The 19,947-nt window shown below is 45.4% G+C and overlaps 1 protein-coding gene across 13 annotated transcripts in view; it reads right to left on the bottom strand.

Moving 5' to 3' along the window:
• The window catches only part of LOC140453712 (uncharacterized), a 134,558-nt gene that overhangs the window by 87,910 nt on the left and 26,701 nt on the right, over nucleotides 1–19,947 (bottom strand). For 9 of the 13 annotated variants that reach the window (XR_011952463.1, XR_011952464.1, XR_011952465.1 and 6 more), the window contains exons 1-2: nucleotides 8,254–8,361; nucleotides 7,561–7,666 (exon numbers count right to left, since the gene is read on the bottom strand). The gene's annotated coding sequence lies outside the window, so the exon portion shown is untranslated. The other 4 variants (XM_072548676.1, XM_072548677.1, XM_072548678.1 and 1 more) reach the window with 4 other exon arrangements.

The following is a 19,947-nucleotide window of genomic DNA, read 5'->3' as shown; positions in this document are numbered from 1 at the left end:
ACGAATTGCAGCGAAGGCTCTATTTCTGTGCCATACATCTCCATGAGTCTACGGCTCTATTAGGAATATGTAAACACATCCAGATACACTAAGCAATTAGACAACCTTGCCACCACCTGGTCCAGAGTCTTTGAAAGGAAGCTGGCAATGCTATGACTTGACACGGCTATAAACTATTCAGTGTTACAAAGGTGGAGCTGTCTTTTGTACAGGTTTGACGGTAACTTGCCAGAATCCCCGAATAAATCAATCTTGGTGAGATAGGCCTTTTTACCTACCTGTCAATCCATTTATCTTACTGCGATTTCGGATAAAAAAGGCGCCCTGATCATTGCATTAACGTTTAATCAATGAAGATGACTGACATCCTGCTTGACCATGTACACAACTGGGGAGCTCCAGCTAATGCTCTAGGCTCCATCAGTGGGAGCTCCAGCATGTAGTTAATCTTCTGCCAAATTGAGCCAACTTTTCCGGGTGTAGCTGATAGGGATGTTGTTTATGGTAGAGCCTCTCTCTCATCGACATCATGGTTGGTTCAGCTTGGCTTATATCTGCATAAGTCTTTAAATGCAGTGAGCAACCTTGTTAGGTCTGCTTGCCAGATAGTGAGGTATTCAGTATGGACCTCACCTACATCCACTTCTAATTTATCTCTGCTGCTACCTTTGTTTGCTAGCTTGGTGTCAATGGGGCAGATGGTTACCTGCATGTCTCCTTGTCAATAGTGCTGGCATGACACAGCCTTTGCTTTACTCCCCAGTCTGACATCCCAACAGTTAATTCACCTGCCTGAGCTTCTTAGATCCTCTATAGAAGCCACTGAAGTGTGCCCTTAAGAGTTCATCTGTTAACGGTACAAATATTAACATGAAGTCTCCTAGTTGAAAGGTTCAGACCATGGCATATTTGTTTGCTTGCTTTCTCATCACTGTCTGTGAGATTTTCAAGTGTTCTCAGGCTATTTAGCTTTGCGAGAATTCCTTTCAAAAGCCCATTACATACTATAACATGGAGACCTCCTCTTTCTGTTCTAAAAATCTCCTATAGTTTCAGAGACCTTTGTATTTGGTGCATGTTCACTAATTCACATGGAGTAAAACCTTATTGGGTGAGCCCGACAGTGAACAGAAGAAAATGTTATCATTTATCTCAGTAATATGGATTCTCATTGCAGCATGCCCAGATCTATTAGGGGCCACTGGTGCGGGACAGGCCCTTCTTCAGGCTTATGCCCAAAACGCCGATTCCCCTGCTCTTTAGATGCTGCCTGACCTAATGTGGCTGAGTTAACTACACTGGCAGGAAGGGTATTCCACGTCCATATCACTCTCAGAGTAAAGAACCTACCTCTGACATCTGTCTATCACCCCTCAATTTGTAGCTACGGCCCCTCGTACAAGCTGACGTCATCATCCAAGGAAAGAGACTTTCACTGTCTACCCTATCTAATTCTCTGATCATCTTGTGTGTCTCTATCAAATTCCCTCTTAGCTTTCTTCTCTCCAATGAGAACTGACCCAAATCTCTCAGCCTTTCCTCATAAGATCTTCCCTCCAGACCAGGCAACATCCTGGTAATTCTCTTCTGCACCTTTTCCAATGCTTCCACATCCTTCCTGTAATGGGGGCGACCAGAACTGTACACAATATTCCAAGTCTGGCCACACTGGCGTTTTGTATAGTTGCGGCATGACATTACGGCTCCAGAACTTAATCCTCTATCAATTAAACCTAACACACCGTATGCTTTCTTAACAGCACTATTAACCTGGTTGTCAACTTTCAGGAATCTGTGTGGATTCCAAGATCCCTCTGCACATCCACACTACCAAGAATCTTTCCACTGACCCAGTACTCTGCCATCCTGTTATTCTTAGCAAAGTAATTACCTCACATTTACCTGCATTGAACTTCATTTGCCACTTCTCATCCCAATTCTGCAGTTTATCAGATACCCCTGCAACCTGCAACATTCTTCCACAATGTCCACTCCTCCACTGACTTTAGTGTCATATTATCCTACCTTAAACTTGCAAATCACTTTACCTATTTTAAACTTACTTTCATCTTTCTATTGACTATAAGCTAGTGTTGAGACCATCACTGCTTTTCCTTATTCTTCTCAGTTGGTTTGGAATTCTGGGCTGTTGAAAACCAACTTTCAACACAGAGCAACAGCTTGTTTTAGAATGGGAGAGAGAACAAAAACTAATATTTATGGGAATTGACCTGGAAAAATAACTGCAGATTAATTATTGTTCTGATAACACTGCAGACATGACAGCACAATGATGTGTTGTATTCATAGATTGACCAATGCAACATCCAATCAGCTGCCAATCAAAGGGAAGCCAGTGCTTGCCCGCCGATCACAAGCAATGTTGAAAAAGATAAACTACAGACTGAACTGGTTTCATCTCGGATTTTAGGCAGGTGTCGGTATGGTCTGAAACCGCTGGACTGGGAGAACCTGTACTTGAGTTTTACACTCTAGTTTTTTTTTATTCCATTTAAGAATTATTGAGTGTTCTCAGAAAAGTATCCCAGTTTATAAGAATTAACATCTCCCCTATATTCAGCTATTCTCCTCTGTGGTTTCTCCATATCAATCATTTCCCCAGTCTCTCATCCCTGTAATCAGAGGTTCCTGTGTGTCTTAGCATTCGGAGTTACCCAGTGTGTTTTGCTCCCACAGCATGCCCTGTTACTGTATCAATGGTGAATCATTTGACTGCCACAACATACCAGTACAGTGAAATCTAATTCAGTTTTCTCTATGAAATGCACAACAATATGAAATCATTACATGCTCAGGACATAAATGGTTCCTCCTATTTTTTCATCATCCATTCTCTTCCACCTCACATGCCAGTTTAGTTGCTTTTAAAGCACACCAAGATATCAATTTTTATACCATGTTTTTAGCTGGGAGCTTTTGGATCACATTTTAAATCCCAACTTTGGTTTCAAAACAAGAAAGTGGTATTTTAATTAGGTGATGCAAATAAAAATGAATGGGGCTTAACTTAATCCTTCTAAAGCTTCATCAGATCTCCCAAGTCAATTGACAGTCACTGCTGTTTCCTGTTTGACTCATTGTGTTCACCCTGTGATTTGCATGTCATTTTATAATATTTCAATGAAGACTCACAAGTTCAAGTCACGACATCAGAAAAGGAGGTAATTTTTTCCCCATTGAACATATGTCAGTTTTTTTTGGTCAGTTGATCCAGTCAGTCTGAATTCCAGTCTCTATCAGCATCATTGCCTTCAGGTTCCACAGAGATTTCTTTTAAAATCACTGATTGTCACTATTTCCATTACACTTGGGAGTGGCAATATCCAGGTTTTTGGGGGTGGTGGGGCACCTGGAGTGAGGTTCCCTGTTGCTGCTGATTGAAACCGTGCTGGATAGGGGGATGCAGAGAAGGTGCAACTGATGGCTACTGACAGTTCTGGGGTTTTGCTTCGCCAGAGTGTGTATGCGTTCACACCCATTGTAGCAGGTGTGATGCCAAGAGTAGCCCAAACATTCATGGCAAGCTTGAATGGATGGCTTGCAGCCTTCACTTGGTAGCGGACTCCCTCGGTTTCTGTTTGGTGTCAGAATCACCCTTGACCCAACTGCAGAGGGTGCTCTGGCGGAGTTGCTGGTGGGGGCAGGCGGTGAATTCGCCCCGGGTTGAACCTGCCGTTCCAGTGCTTGGAGGGTTGTGGTGGGGCAGCATTGGGGCGCCGGTGCTGGACACTGGACTCTTCCGGGCAGGGGGTGGTGATTTGCTTCAGGGGACTGGCTTTGATACAAAGGCCAAGGACGACCTCGGAGTCCGGCTGTTTGCACTCTACATTAACAACTTGGATGCAAGTCCTCTGTGTCAGAGGCCATTTATTGTTCCTGAGGTAGGAATTGGATACATCTCTTTGAAGGTAACTAAAATGCAAACTCCAGAACTTGTCTATAGTACATGCCTGAGGCAATGTCGCATTTCAGCAATATCGGCCTTATTTTTGCAAGTTTGAAACATTTGAAAGATTTGAATAAACACAAGGCTTTGTTCAGAATCAGAATCTGTCGCACAGTGTGAAGGTGTGGGGCTCAGTCTCATGCCAAAGTCAAGCGTTTTTCAAATTCTACATTGGTCTACTCTGGGTGCAAATTATTCAAACTAAAACCTTCAGTGAAAGGAGAAAACAGAGTGGAACTGTGTTCAAAGTAGGCAAGTAAGGAGTGCACTTTGTGACTTCATCACAAAAGGTTATATAAGTTTGGTATTGCTTTGAGCAAAAGGAAATTATTCACAGGTCAGTTTTAACTTTTCAGTGCAGAGTTTAAATAATCTGATGGCTTTTCCTCACTGTCCCACAGTGGCCCCACCTGGTTAAATCTGGAAATACAGCATCTATCTTCCAAAATGTTACCTGAACGAGCAGATTAACATTCAATGATTTGCCCACTTTCCATTTTATTTTTCAAGTTATTTCTGCTGAATCACTGTTTAAAACTAAGACTGTCTTGATCTGGTGCCTTTTGGAACTCCACATATCCTTCTGTCCTTTCCTGAATGTCAGTCACTATGTTTCTATTTCATAACGAGAGTAAGCCTCCACGCACAGTAATCGAATCCTGTGTGATTAGGTTCATTTTTGATTTGGACCATAAGACATAGGAGCAGAGATTAGGCCATTCAGCCCAAAGAGCCTGCTCTGCCATTCAAACATGGTTGATAAGTTTCTCAATCGAGTGTGTGGCGTTGGTAAGTTTCTCAACCCCATTCTCCCACTTTCTCTCCAGAATTCTTGATCCCCTTAATATTCAACGACCTGGCCTCCACAAACTTCAGTGGTAATAAATTCCACAGATTCACTATTCTCTGGCTGAAGAAGTTCCTCATTTCCTCCATTTTAAAATGTCTTCCTTTTACTCTCAGGCTGTGACCTCGGGAGTATCTGTAATTTTACTTATAAACACCCCAAACTGCTCAATTAGATTCCATTCAGTACCTCATTCCCCAGTAACGGTTAATCAATATGTAATACACTCTAACAACGTTTATCCTTTGGTGAACACTAGTAAAGAAAAACAAGATTATCTTGTTACTGCTTTGCAAAAAGTGGCTTTTGTATTTTCTACGTTACAACAGTCACTGCATTTCAGATGGGAATGTCCTAAAATGCAAAAAGGTGATATTAAACTAGAAGTTTGTTCTTTAATGTCATGGGGGAGACAGCCACATGTGGCATTAGGCATACACATGATAACACCTATCCTATTGTTAAAGGAGACCAGCACTACCTTCATTGGTCAGTGCATTAAATATGGGAGTTGGGACATCATGTTGCAACTGTGTAGGGCATTGGTGGGGCCACTTTTGAAATGCTGCATTCAGTTCTGGTTTCCCTGTTGTAGGAGGGATGTTGTTAAACTTGAGAGGTTTTAGAAAAGATTTGCAAGGATGTTACTGGGATTGGAGGGTTTGAGCTATAAGGAGAGGGTGAATAGGCTTGGGTGTTGGGGGGGGGGGGGGTTGACCTTATAGGGGTTGAAAAATCATGAGAAATATGGATAGGGTTAATAGCTAAGGCCTTTTCCCCAGGTTAGGGGAGTCCTGTACTAGAGGGCAAATGTTCAAGATGAGTGGGGAAAGATTTCAAAAGGATTTGAGGTACAACTTTTTAAATGCAGAGGGTAGTGCTTGTATAAAATGAGCTACCAGAGGTGGCGGTAAAGGTGAACATATTTACAATGTTTAAAAGGCATGTGGTATATGAACAGAAAGAGTTTTAGAGGGACATGGGCCAAATGCTGGCAAATGGGACGATATCAATTTAGGATATCTGGTTGAACCGAAGTGTCTGTTTCTGTGCTGTATGATACTGGGTTACCCAAACACCTTGTGAACACCCGCTTCAACAAAACTCCCGTTAAGTATTATATCAGCATTCTAAGGAAAAAGATCAAATTAAAATTTTAAAACATAATTCCTGCAATCACTACTCTTGACATGATGGAAAACCATCCCATTCCCAAATGCCAGCCCGCTAGATGCCATCGAGTATCATCTCAATCAGAGTACTAGCATCTAGTTCACCAGCAGTTTACAACTGAATGAGGAAATGGCAAGTTTCAGCATATGGGAACCACCTTATTGCATCTCTTGATCTTGTAAATGATGTGGAGAGATTTCACGAAAACCCAAAGAATCTGGGGAATGGCATATTTTCAGGTGCCCATTAAACCATTCACATGGTTATGAATGAAATCCCAACTACCTGGTTGCTCAGGATTTAGGTAGCAAGTGGATTGCTTCAGTTATCATTAAGCTTATGTGAACAATAGTCCATTGTTTTATTTCAGTGGTATTTATATATTTTAAAAATCAGAACACTAGGTTATAGGAGGAAGTGAGGACTGCAGAGGCTGGAGATCAGTCGAAGGAGAGGCACTGCCGGTCGGGTGGTGTCTGGGGGGTAGGGGAGGAACATTTCGAGCATGGGCTTTTCATCAGGAGGGGCTCGTGCTCGGGGTGTTGGTTGTCCTGCTCGTGTGCTGCCTAGCTGGCTGTGCTTTTCCAGCAGCAGACTTTTCAACACCAGGTTATAGTCATTTGGAAGTTCTAACTCTGGAGCGCTGATTCTTCATCAGTTATGGCACGGTAGCTCAGTGGTTAGCACTGCTACCTCAGAGCACCAGGGACCTGGGATCTATGCCAGCCTTGAGCAACTGTGTGAAGTTTACACATTCTCCCTGTGTCTGCATGGGCTTCCTCTGGGTGCTCCGGTTTCCTCCCACACACCAAAGATGTGCAAGTTAGGTGAATTGGCCATGCTAAAATTGCCTGCCCGTAGTGTTCAGGGACACATAGGTTAGGTGCATTAGTCAGGGATAAAATATAGGATAATAGGGTAGAGGAATGGGTTTGGGTGGGTTACTCTTCGGTGGGTCAGTGTGGACTTGTTGGGCTGAAGGGCCTGTTTCCGCACTGTATGGAATTCTTTGACAACGGACTTATGGAAGAAATCCAGCAGGTCAGACAGACAGATGGTAGCACCAACATTAAGCAGAAAGAAAGAAGGGAACACCCTCAACACACTGGAAAGGAAAGCCCTGGAAAGACTCCGAAAAGACAGAAACGTTGTTATCCTACCAGCAGACAAGGGAACGTGACCATCACCCCGAACAGAATGCAATACATTGAAAAAACAAACACACTACTTGCAGATACTGACACCTACCAACAGGGGCATTAATCAGGGGAAATTTAGTGTAATTGGCCATGCTAAATTGTCCATAGTGTTCAGGGATGTGTAGATTAGGGGCATTAATCAGGGTAAGAGTATTAAGGTATGGGTGGGTTACTCTTCTGTGGGTCAGTGTGGACCTGTCGGGCCAAATTGCCTGCTTCCACACTGCAGGGATTATATGATTCTTTCAATTGCTTCACGTCAAAAGTTCTTCAATATTTTTGTGAAATTATAAACACAACAAAATACAAATTGTTATTGATTTAGACACATATTAACTCTTCGCCATCACTGCCAAGTGATTGTAAATTCATACCTAATCGCATTGTGGGAGCACATTCACCATACAAAATGAAGATGTGCGAGAAGCTCAAACTTCGCTTTCTCCACAGACAACAGAGCTTGCTAACAATCGCTAGTACCTGCGGAGGGAGAAACAGCATTACTATTTCAGGGAGTGCAAAATGAATTACAGGAAACGCAAACCTTACAGAATTTGATGGTAAGAAATAGAAGAGAAATGGATTATCATACTGTGATAAAGAATTTCTGGCTGCAAAAGATATTGTGGGAAAATGAATCTGGTGAGACAGCAGCAGCACATGGTCAGGGATGGGCAGGAGTGAAAACTCAGTTATAAAAGGTCTGTCACAGTAAAATGATAAACAGAACTAAAATACACCTATTATTAGAGACGGAGGAAGTCAGATATTGACAGAGGCGATTGAGAGCAGAGGTCAACCAGAAGGAACGAACATTTGAATTTGCTGTGTAAATCCTCCTGTGCGACCTACCGACGTTCAACACTGCGCATGCGTGCCGCGAATGATTGCCCCCAATAACGATGGTGGCGGGCCTGTCGCCATCGGAGACAGTTTCCCGTTTACTACGAACACGGGGCTAGGAGTTTCAAATCTGTGCTTTCCGACGTGCAATTCTTTTTGTTAAAAAACCCTCAGCTTATACCAACCCGATTCCCCTCCCAATTACTCCTAATTCTGTTGTTTACCGTGTCCAGCACCGACCGCACGCTCCCCCCAGCCTTTCTCACGGCGATAACTGCGCCGTTAACGACGGGACCATCACGTGGTTTACTCCAGCCCTGCCCCTCATTCACTCCGATTGCTTGGAGGACCAGCGCGGTCCTCCAGCACCGCCCCCTGCCCTTCTATTGGGGCTGAGACACAAAAATAAAACTGCAGAGGCTGGAATCCAAACTAGACATGCGGGAGGCTGGAAGAACACAGCAAGCCGGGCAGTGTCAGATGGTGGAGAAGTCGACGTTTTGGGGGTAACCCTTCTTCAGGACTGGGTGTGGGAGGAGCTGCAGATACCCAATACACACATCTCTGCTACAAACTCGATTCATGTTCTGGTATGCTCCTTGTGTCTTTCACCGTGAAGTCCCAATTCTGTTTCTCTGCTATTTCTTTTTTCTTCTCATGGCTACTTCTTCAGCTTCATTTTCCAGTGGTCCAATGTCCATTCTTGCCTCTCTCTTACTTTTTAAAAATCTCTTGCAATATTGTTTTTCATGTCACTAGCCTGGTTGCTCCATGATTAAGGGCTCCAGCCCAAAACATCGATTGTCCTGCACCTCGGATGCTGCCTGACCTGTTGTGCTCTTCCAGCAACACACACTCAGCTCTGATCTCCAGCATCTGCAGACTTCACTGCCTCTCAGCTTGCTCTCATACTTCATCATCTCTCTCTCTCCCATCCCCCATTACTTTTTTATTTGTCCTCTGCTGGTTTTTAAAGGCCTCCCAATCCTCTGGTTTCCCACCAATTGTCACCACATTGTATATTTTTATGCTGTCCTTGACTTCTGTTGTCTTGTTCTTCTGTCAGTATGGTTTTTCTTCCTTGGGAGGGATTTCTTTTGTCTTTCCTGAATTACACCCAGAAATCCCGGCCATTGCTGCTTCACTCTGTCTTCCCTGCTAGACTCTCCTTCCAGTTAACTCTGGCCAGCTCCTCCTTTTATCTTCTTTCAATTGTAATTCTATTACATTTACCTTCTCAAACTGCAGGATGAATTATATCATATTGAGATCACTGACCCCAAGAGACTGCTTTACCTCAAGCTTCCAAAACACATCTGCTTCATTACACATCAAATCCAGAACTGCCTGTTCCCTCTTGGGCTCTACAACAAGCTACTCCAAAAAAAATCTTGTAGACATTTACAAATTTCTTCTCTTGATATTTACTACCAACATGATTTCCCCAGTCTATCTGCATATCAAGTCCCACATGATTATTGTAAGTGTGTTTCTTGCATGCCTTTTGTATTTCCTGATTATTTTTCCCTCACAACCTTACTACTGTTAGGAGACCAGTATATCTGAATGTCATTGGCCTTTGACTGTGGAAGATCTCTCTTTAGGAAAATAGTTCAGGTATGAGTCTGAGTGTAAAAGCACTGAGATGTTCAATATCATGGATTGAGTACTCCTGGAGTATGTATTCAGTATGGGTAGGTGAGGAAGGATAGACTGCCTTGGTTTTAGGGGGAATATAAGAGTAGATTTCTCTGTTTTATGAAGAATGGTTCATAAATGAATCAAATTAATTATAACTACAAGAGAGACTATTTCACCTTCTAATTCCATGCCAGTGTACTGTACAGCAATCCATCTGTGTCATTCACCACAAAAGTTGAAAGTGGGCCTTGGAAATCAAGGCCTAGATCAGTAATACATATCAGGCAGATGATTCATTCTAACAGTAATCCTCGATTAATTCCAGTGAAAACCTTCCTCTAGCCCAAAAGCAATCATTAATGAGTATCCTGTTTCCTTTTACTCAGACTATTTCAAATCCATGTTACTGGTGTCCCTTCAACTCCATAGGCACTAATGTTTGTGCACAAGTCTCTCATGTGTCACCTGATCAAGTTTGCCTGTTTCATTTCAATTCTGTCTCTTCACTATCCATTCAACAAGTGTATTTAGTGAAATACTAGTCAATGACAAAGCATCGCATAGCCAGTGTACTGCTCTGTTGTGGTAAAAACAATGACTGCAGATGCTGGAAAGCAAACACTGGATTAGTGGTGCTGGAAGAGCACAGCAGTTCAGGCAGCATCCAACGAGTAACGAAATCGACGTTTCGGGCAAAAGCCCTTCATCAGGAATAAAGGCAGTGAGCCTGAAGCATGGAGAGATAAGCTAGAGGAGGGTGGGGGTGGGGAGAGAGTAGCATAGAGTACAATGGGTGAGTGGGAGAGGAGATGAAGGTGATAGGTCAAGGAGGAGAGGGTGGAGTGGATAGGTGGAAAAGGAGATAGGCAGGTTCGACAAGTCCGGGCCAGTCAAGGAGAGTGTGCTGAGCTGGAAGTTTGAAACTAGGATGAGGTGGGGGAAGGGGAAATGAGGGAGCTGTCGAAGTCCACATTGATGCCCTGGGGTTGAAGTGTTCCAAGGCGGAAGATGAGGCGTTCTTCCTCCAGGCGTCTGGTGGTGAGGGAGCGGCGGTGAAGGAGGCCCAGGACCTCCATGTCCTCGGCAGAGTGGGAGGGGGAGTTGAAATGTTGGGCCACGGGGCGGTTTGGTTGATTGGTGCGGGTGTCTCGGAGATGTTCCCTAAAGCGCTCTGCTAAAAGGCATCCAGTCTCCCCAATGTAGAGGAGACCACATCGGGAGCAACGGATACAATAAATGATATTAGTGGATGTGCAGGTAAAACTTTGATGGATGTGGAAGGCTCCTTTAGGGCGGCCCCCAACGCCTCATCTTCACCATGGATATCCAATCCCTCTACACCTCCATCCGCCATGACCAGGGCCTCCAAGCCCTCTGTTTTTTCCTCTCCAGACGTCCCCAACAGTACCCTTCCACTGACACTCTCATTCGTTTGGCCGAACTGGTCCTCACCCTTAACAATTTCACCTTTGAATCCTCCCACTTCCTCCAAACCACAGGCGTAGCCATGGGCACACGTATGGGCCCCAGCTATGCCTGTCTCTTTGTTGGCTATGTAGAACAGTTGATCTTCCGTAATTACACCGGCACCACTCCCCACCTCTTCCTCCGCTACATTGATGACTGCATTGGCGCCACCTCGTGCTCCCGCGAGGAGGTTGAGCAATTCATCAACTTCACCAACACATTCCACCCTGACCTTAAATTTACCTGGACCATCTCTGACACCTCGCTCCCCTTCCTGGACCTCTCCATCTCCATTAGTGACGACCGACTTGACACTGACATTTTTTACAAACCCACCGACTCCCACAGCTACCTGGATTACAACTCTTCCCACCCTATCTCTTGCAAAAATGCCATCCCGTATTCCCAATTTCTCCGCCTCCGCCGTATCTGCTCCCAGGAGGACCAGTTCCACAATAGAACACACCAGATGGCCTCCTTCTTAAGAGACCGCAATTTCCCTTCCCACGTGGTTAAAGATGTCCTCCAACGCATCTCGTCCACATCCCGCACCTCCGCCCTCAAACCCCACCCCTCCAACCGTAACAAGGACAGAACGCCCCTGGTGCTCACCTTCCACCCTACAAACCTTCGCATCAACCAAATCATCCACCGACATTTCCGCCACCTCCAAAAAGACCCCACCACCAGGGATATATTTCCCTCCCCACCCCTTTCCGCCTTCCGCAAAGACCGTTCCCTCCGCGACTACCTGGTCAGGTCCACACCCCCCCTATGACCCACCCTCCCATTCTGGCACTTTCCCATGCCACCGCAGGAACTGTAAAACCTGTGCCCACACCTCCCTCACCTCTATCCAAGGCCCTAAAGGAGCCTTCCACATCCATCAAAGTTTTACCTGCACATCCACTAATATCATTTATTGTATCCGTTGCTCCCGATGTGGTCTCCTCTACATTGGGGAGACTGGATGCCTTTTAGCAGAGCGCTTTAGGGAACATCTCCGAGACACCCGCACCAATCAACCAAACCGCCCCGTGGCCCAACATTTCAACTCCCCCTCCCACTCTGCCGAGGACATGGAGGTCCTGGGCCTCCTTCACCGCCGCTCCCTCACCACCAGACGCCTGGAGGAAGAACGCCTCATCTTCCGCCTCGGAACACTTCAACCCCAGGGCATCAATGTGGACTTCAACAGCTTCCTCATTTCCCCTTCCCCCACCTCATCCTAGTTTCAAACTTCCAGCTCAGCACACTCTCCTTGACTGGTCCGGACTTGTCGAACCTGCCTATCTCCTTTTCCACCTATCCACTCCACCCTCTCCTCCTTGACCTATCATCTTCATCTCCTCCCCCACTCACCCATTGTACTCTATGCTACTCTCTCCCCACCCCCACCCTCCTCGAGCTTATCTCTCCATGCTTCAGGCTCACTGCCTTTATTCCTGATGAAGGGCTTTTGCCCGAAACGTCGATTTCGTTGCTCGTTGGATGCTGCCTGAACTGCTGTGCTCTTCCAGCTCCACTAATCCAGTACTGCTCTGTTGTGTCAACCTAGATTCAGTGGGACGTGTTTGGAGACAGGATGTCCCCAGTCCTTGGCACAAGGATTCTCGACGTGAATACAGGGTGGGATATGTTTGTAAGGATGTTCCAATTTGTCGGCACTGGGATTCTCAGCATGAATAGATTGGGATGTGTTTGAAATTGGGTTGTACCACATTTAAAAGAACAAAGAAGGACCCAGCTAGTCAGGGTAACACTGAAGTACACATACAAGTGCCATAGACATTGGAAAAAAAGCAAATGGTATAAGACCGCAGCTATTGGAAAGCTGTTGTTTTGAGTTTCTAACTCAATTCCAACTTTAATTCAACTGCAGTAAGACAAGGGAACAAGGCAATCTTTTCAGTAGCACAAAGCAGGATGAAGATGATGTAGATGGGTAGGTCAAACCAGGATTTCTTTTGACAGAGGAGGGCACCGATGTTTTGGCCAGCATTTATTACCCGTCCCTAACAGCCCAGAGAGCAGTTAAGAGTCAACCACATTGCTGTGGGTCTGGAGTCATATGTAGGCCAGACCAGGTAAAGATGACAGTTTCCTTCCCTAAAGGATAGAGGTGAATCAGACGTTTTTTCTGACAATCCACAATGGTTTTGTGAATATTAGAAGACTTAATTCCAGATTTTTATTGAATTCAAATTTCACCGGCTACCATGGTGTGATTTGAACCCAGGTCCCCAGAACATTATCTGGGTCTCTAGATTAACAGTCCAGCAATAATACCACTAGACTATTGCCTCCCCAGAGATCAGATTAGGGGTCAGTGTTGGGACCAAACAATTAATGTTATACATTAACAATCTGGAAGAAGGAGCTGAGGTCATTGGGCAAGGTCACAATACAAGATATAGACAATTCTTGTCTTTCAGGATCAGTGTCCACAGGAAAAGCTGACGGGTTTAATCTTATCATTAAAGGTGAGTAACTCCTGTCAGAATCAAACACTGGTCACTCAGAAAAAAGGCAAAATTGTTGAAATACGAGAAATCTGAAACAAACTTAGGAATGTTGGATCAGGAGTAACTGTGGAGATAACAACAGATAAAAGTTTCAAGTCTGGTATGGCTTCTTTTAAACTGAAATGTATTGGCAAACATGTAGAGCTGCCAGTGTTGGACTGAGGTGGACCAAGTTAAAAATCACACAACATCAGGTTATAGTCCAACAGGTCTATTTGGAAGTGCAAGCTTTCGGAGCACTATTCCTTCAGCAGGAAGCGAGTGCCTGATCAGAGGACACTGGATCTTTTACTACAAAACGTAAGTGTCATACAACTGATATGTTGTATTGAACAAACCTAGATTCCTGCCAAGTCTTTAATTATTTAGGATGTTGCAAGTTTCGATTGATTAATATGTAAATTCTCGAAATTATTTCAAGTCACATCCCTGAGATAACTTAAGGTTTCATTTAAAAAGAATGTGGCATCTCAGTTTAGACAAGCATTACAAGGTGTGAGGTTAGAGTCTGTCTGTATTCCAACCTTGAGTCAGACTGGTTCTGTCTCCAAAGTAGGAATTTATTAAATGTCACATGGACTGACTGCTGACAGATTGTGTGTTTTTTGAACAAATTGAATGCATCTGCAAATACAAATGCAAATTCACCCCATAAACTTATACATTTGTATGCTAGGTAGAGAGAGTGTGAGTGCATGTGTGTGTAGTGGGGTCATTTGGGTCCATATCACACTACAAGATTCCAGCTGAGGCCATCCTCGTTGGTACTGAACTTGGCTATCAGCCTCTGCTCAGCAACTCTGCATTCTTGCATAGCCCAAGTCCAACTTGGAAGACAGTAACCCAAAGATGCGGCCGAAGGTCCTTGACTACTGAAGTGTTCCCCGACTGGGAGGAAACGGGGTGGCACGGTGGCTCAGTGGTTAGCACTGCTGCCTCACAGCAGAGTCCCAGGTTCAATTCCAGCCTCAGGCGACTGTCTGGGTGGAGTTTGCACTTTCTCCACGTGTCTGTGTGGATTTCCTCTCCATGCTCCGGTTTCCTCCCACAGTCCAAAGATGTGCAGGTTAGGTGAATTGGCCCAGCTAAATTTCCCATAGTGGTTGGGCTGAAGGGCCTGTTTCTACACTGTAGGTAATCTAATTTAATCAATTCCAACATCCCTGTTTGGTAGTTGTTGCATGGCGTCCAGTGTCATAGTGGTAAAAACAATGACTGCAGATGCTGGAAACCAAATACTGGATTAGTGGTGCTGGAAGAGCACAGCAGTTCAGGCAGCATCCAACGAGCAGCGAAATTGACGTTTCGGGCAAAAGCCCTGGCATTTGTCCGAAACGTCGATTTTGCTGCTCGTTGGATGCTGCCTGAACTGCTGTGCTCTTCCAGCACCACTAATTCAGTGTCATAGTGTCTACTTGGTAATGCCAATGTACCATGCCTCGGGGCATCCTTGCCTGTAGCGTATGAGATAGACAACAGTGTTTATATCATATCATATGCAGCAGGCAAGGGCGCCTGAGGCATAGTAAATTGGCATTACTAAGCAGATGCTCTGACAACAGATGAATGGACACTGTGCGTCAATTGCCAACAAGGATATTCCCTCCCAGTCGGGGAACACTTCAGCGATTTAGGTGACTGTCCTCCAAGGCGAACTTTGGGATATGCAACAAAGCAAGAGTTGCCGAGCAGCCAGGTTCAGATGGCCTCAACTGGGATCTCGGTTCATGTCACCCTACAGGTGACCCCACTACGCTATACATACAAATACAAACACGCTCATGCCGAGCTTCTCTCATACATGCTCTCTGGGACACACACCCACACCCTCTCACAGACATATACTCCGTCACACTCACTCAATCTCGCATACACTCTCCCCTCATGCATGTGCGCGTATATACACACACACACACACACACACACACACACACACGTCTATGGGGTGAACTTACATTTGCAGGTACATTCTATTTTGTTCAAATAGCACACAATCTACAGGCAGTCAGTCCATGTGACATTTTATAAATTCCTACTTTGGAAATAGAATCAGTCTGACTCAAGGTTTTTCTCTCTCTTCACAAAAAGAGCGGGAGCAGCAGAGGAAGTGACGGCAAACAGAGGGGCAGCCGGGAAGGAGAACAGCGAGTATAAATACTCACCCTTTAATCACCAACGGTCATTTGAGTGGGAGCAGCGGCCGAGTAAAAGCGAACCCAGGAGACTACAGCTAAGGTAAGACAGTTTGTTTCAAAATTACTTACCTGTAGTGGGCAGCGGAAGTGAGGTTGGAGCGCATAGCTGGGCGGGAAGGTAAGTGATTAGTATTTGAGTGGGTGTGGACTCTCTAGTTAGAGGGACGGACAGGCGGTTCTGTGGACATGGGCGAGACTCTCGGATGGTTTGTTGCCTCCCGGGTGCTAGGGTCCGAGACGTCTCTGACCGTGTCTTCAGAATCCTGAAGGGGGAGGGTGTGCAGCCAGAAGTCGTGGTACACATTGGCACCAACGACATAGGTAGGAAGAGGAGTGGGGAGGTCATTCAAGAGCTCAAGGAGTTAGGCTGGAAGCTAAAAGCTAGGACAGACAGAGTCGTCATCTCTGGGTTGTTGCCGGTGCCACGTGACAGTGAGGCAAAGAATAGGGAGAGAGTGCAGTTGAACACGTGGCTGCAAGGATGGTGTAGGAGGGAGGGCTTCAGATATTTGGACAATTGGACTGCATTCTGGGGAAGGTGGGACCTGTACAAACAGGACGGGTTGCACCTGAACCAGAAGGGCACCAATATCCTGGGGGGTAGGTTTGCTAGCACTCTTCGGGGGGGTTTAAACTAATTTGGCAGGGGGATGGGATCCGGACTTGTAGTCCAGCAAGTAAGCTAGCTGTGTGTCAGGATGCCCAAGACTGTAGGGAGGCTGTGGAGAAGGTAGCACTGACAGGGACTACTTGCGGACACAGAGATGGGCTCAAGTGCGTATACTTCAACGCAAGGAGTATCAGAAATAAGGTGGGTGAACTTAAGGCGTGGATCGGTACCTGGGACTACGATGTTGTGGCCATCACGGAAACATGGATAGATGAGGGACAGGAATGGCTGTTGGAGGTTCCTGGTTACAGATGTTTCAGTAAGATTAGGGAGGGTGGTAAAAAAGGAGGGGGGGGTGGCATTGCTAATTAGAAATGGTATAACGGCTGCAGAAAGGAAGTTTGAGGGGGATCTGCCTCTGGAGGTAGTATGGGCTGAAGTCAGAAATAGGAAAGGTGCAGTCACCTTGTTGGGTGTTTACTATAGGCCCCCCAATAGCAGCAGAGATGTGGAGAAACAGATTGGGAAACAGATCTTGGAAAGGTGCAGAAGCCACAGGGTCGTAGTCATGGGCGACTTCAACTTCCCAAATATCGATTAGAAGCTCTTTAGATCAAGTAGATTGGATGGGGCGGTGTTTGTGCAGTGTGTCCAGGAATCTTTTCTAATGCAGTATGTAGATTGTCCAACCAGAGGGGAGGCCATATTGGATTTGGTACTCGGTAATGAACCGGGACAAGTGGTGGGCTTGTTAGTGGGTGAACATTTTGGTGATGGTGACCACAATTCTGTGACTTTCACCTTGGTTATGGAGAGAGATAGGTGCGCACAACAAGGTAGATTTTACAATTGGGGGAAGGGAAATTACGATGCTGTAAGACAGGATTTGAGGAGCATACGTTGGGAGCATAGGCTGTCAGGGAAGGATGTGGTGGAAATGTGGAACTTTTTCAAAGAGCAGATACGATGTGTCCATGATATGTATGTACCTATCAGGCAGGAAAGAAATGTCGTGTGAGGGAGCCTTGGTTAACGAGGGAGGTTGAATGTCTAGTAAAGAGGAAGAAGGAGGCTTACATAAGGTTGAGGAAACAGGGTTCAGACAGAGCAGTGGAGGGATACAGGATAGCCAGAAGGGACCTGAAGAAAGGGATTAGGAGAGCTCAGAGAGGGCATGAAAAATCCCTGGCGGATAGGATCAAGGATAACCCCAAGGCATTTTATGTGTATGTGAGAAACCTGAGAATGACGAGAACGAGGGTAGGTCCGATCAAGGACAGTAGTGGGAGACTGTGTATTGAGTCAGAAGAGATAGGAGAGGTCTTGAACAAGTACTTCTCTTCAGTATTTACGAATGAGAGGGACCGTATTGTTGAAGAGGAGAGTGTGAAACGGACTGTTAAGCTAGAAGAGATACCTGTTAGGAAGGAAGATGTGTTGGACATTTTGAACAACTTGAGGATAGACAAGTCCCCCGGGCCTGACGGGATATATCCTAGGATTATGTGGGAAGCAAGAGAGGAAATTGCAGTACCGTTGGCAATGATCTTCTCGTCTTCACTGGCAACGGGGGTGATACCAGGGGACTGGAGAGTAGCGAATGTTGTGCCCCTGTTCAAAAAAGGGAATAGGGATAACCCCGGGAATTACAGGCCAGTTAGTCTTACTTCGGTGGTAGGCAAAGTAATGGAAAGGGTACTGAGGGATAGGATTTACGAGTATCTGGAAAGACACTGCTTGATTAGGGACAGCCAGCACGGATTTGTGAAGGGTAGGTCTTGCCTTACAAGTCTTATTGAATTCTTCGAGGAGGTGACTAAGCATGTGGATGAGGGTAGAGCAGTGGATGTAGTGTACATGGATTTTAGTAAGGCATTTGATAAGGTTCCCCATGGTAGGCTTATGCGGAAAGTCAGGAGGCATGGGATAGAGGGAAATTTGGCCAATTGGATAGAAAACTGGCTAACCGGTCGAAGGCAGAGAGTGGTGGTAGATGGTAAATATTCAGCCTGGAGCCCAGTGACAAGTGGAGTTCCGCAGGGATCAGTTCTGGGTCCTCTGCTGTTTGTAATTTTTATGAATGACTTAGATGAGGGAGTCGAAGGGTGGGTCAGTAAATTTGCAGATGATACGAAGATAGGTGGAGTTGTGGACAGTGAGGAGGGCTGTTGTCGGCTGCAGAGGGACTTAGATATGATGCAGAGCTGGGCTGAGGAGTGGCAGATGGAGTTCAACCCTGCCAAGTGTGAGGTTGTCCATTTTGGAAGAACAAATAAGAATGCGGAATACAGGGTTAATGGTAGGGTTCTTAGTCAGGTGGAGGAACAGAGGGATCTTGGGGTCTATGTACATAGATCTTTGAAGGTTGCCACTCAGGTGGATAGAGTTTGTAAGGAGGCCTATGGAGTATTATCGTTCATTAGCAGAGGGATTGAATTCAAGAGTCGTGAAGTGATGTTGCAGCTGTACAGGACTTTGGTTAGGCCACAGTTGGAGTACTGTGTGCAGTTCTGGTCGCCTCACTTTAGGAAAGATGTCGAAGCTTTGGAGAGGGTGCAGAGAAGATTTACCAGGATGTTGCCTGGAATGGAGAATAGGTCATACGAGGAGAGGTTGAGAGTTCTCGGCCTTTTCTCGTTGGAAAGGCGAAGGATGAGGGGTGACTTGATAGAGGTTTATAAGATGATCAGAGGAATAGATAGAGTAGACAGTCAGAAACTTTTTCCCCGGGTACAACAGAGTGTTACAAGGGGACATAAATTTAAGGTGAAGGGTGGAAGGTATAGGGGAGATGTCAGGGGTGGGTTCTTTCCCCAGAGAGTGGTGGGGGCATGGAATGCGCTGCCCGTGGGAGTGGTAGAGTCAGAATCATTGGCGACCTTTAAGCGGCATTTGGATAGGTACACGGATGGGTGCTTAATCTGGGTTAGAAGTTCGGCACAACATCGTGGGCCGAAGGGCCTGTTCTGTGCTGTATTGTTCTATGTTCTAAACTCTAACCTCATACCTTTAATGCATTGTCTGAGCCGAGATGTCACACTTTTTTTTAAATTGAAGCCTTAAATTATCTCAGGAATGTGACTTGAAAGAAGTTCTGGGATTACATATTAATGAATCGAAACCTGTAACCCATTCTAAGCGATTAAAGACTTAACAGCAATCTAGGTTTGTTCAACACATCACATCAGTTGTATGACACTTCTCCTTCAAACCGACAGTAGAACAAGGAAGTATGAAGGAGACATAAATGCTAGAAATCTGATACAAAAAAACAGAAGGATCAAAAACAGAAGTTGCTGGAAAACCTCAGCAGGTCTGGCAGCATCTGTGAAGAAAAATCAGAGATAACGTGTCAAGTTCGGTCACCCTTGCTCAGAACTGATAGTAACTAGGAAAGCTTTGGTTTATATGCAGATCACGGGGGGGGGCGGGGAGGAGGAGGTGTGGTGGTTGGGGGGCAGTGGTGAAGAGTAAATGATA

This window comes from Chiloscyllium punctatum, chromosome 27 (genome assembly GCF_047496795.1).
Source record: "Chiloscyllium punctatum isolate Juve2018m chromosome 27, sChiPun1.3, whole genome shotgun sequence".
NCBI classification, from domain to species: Eukaryota; Metazoa; Chordata; class Chondrichthyes; order Orectolobiformes; family Hemiscylliidae; genus Chiloscyllium; species Chiloscyllium punctatum.
Note: the sequence above shows the minus strand (reverse complement) of the source record. Positions and strands in the feature narration are given on the sequence as shown.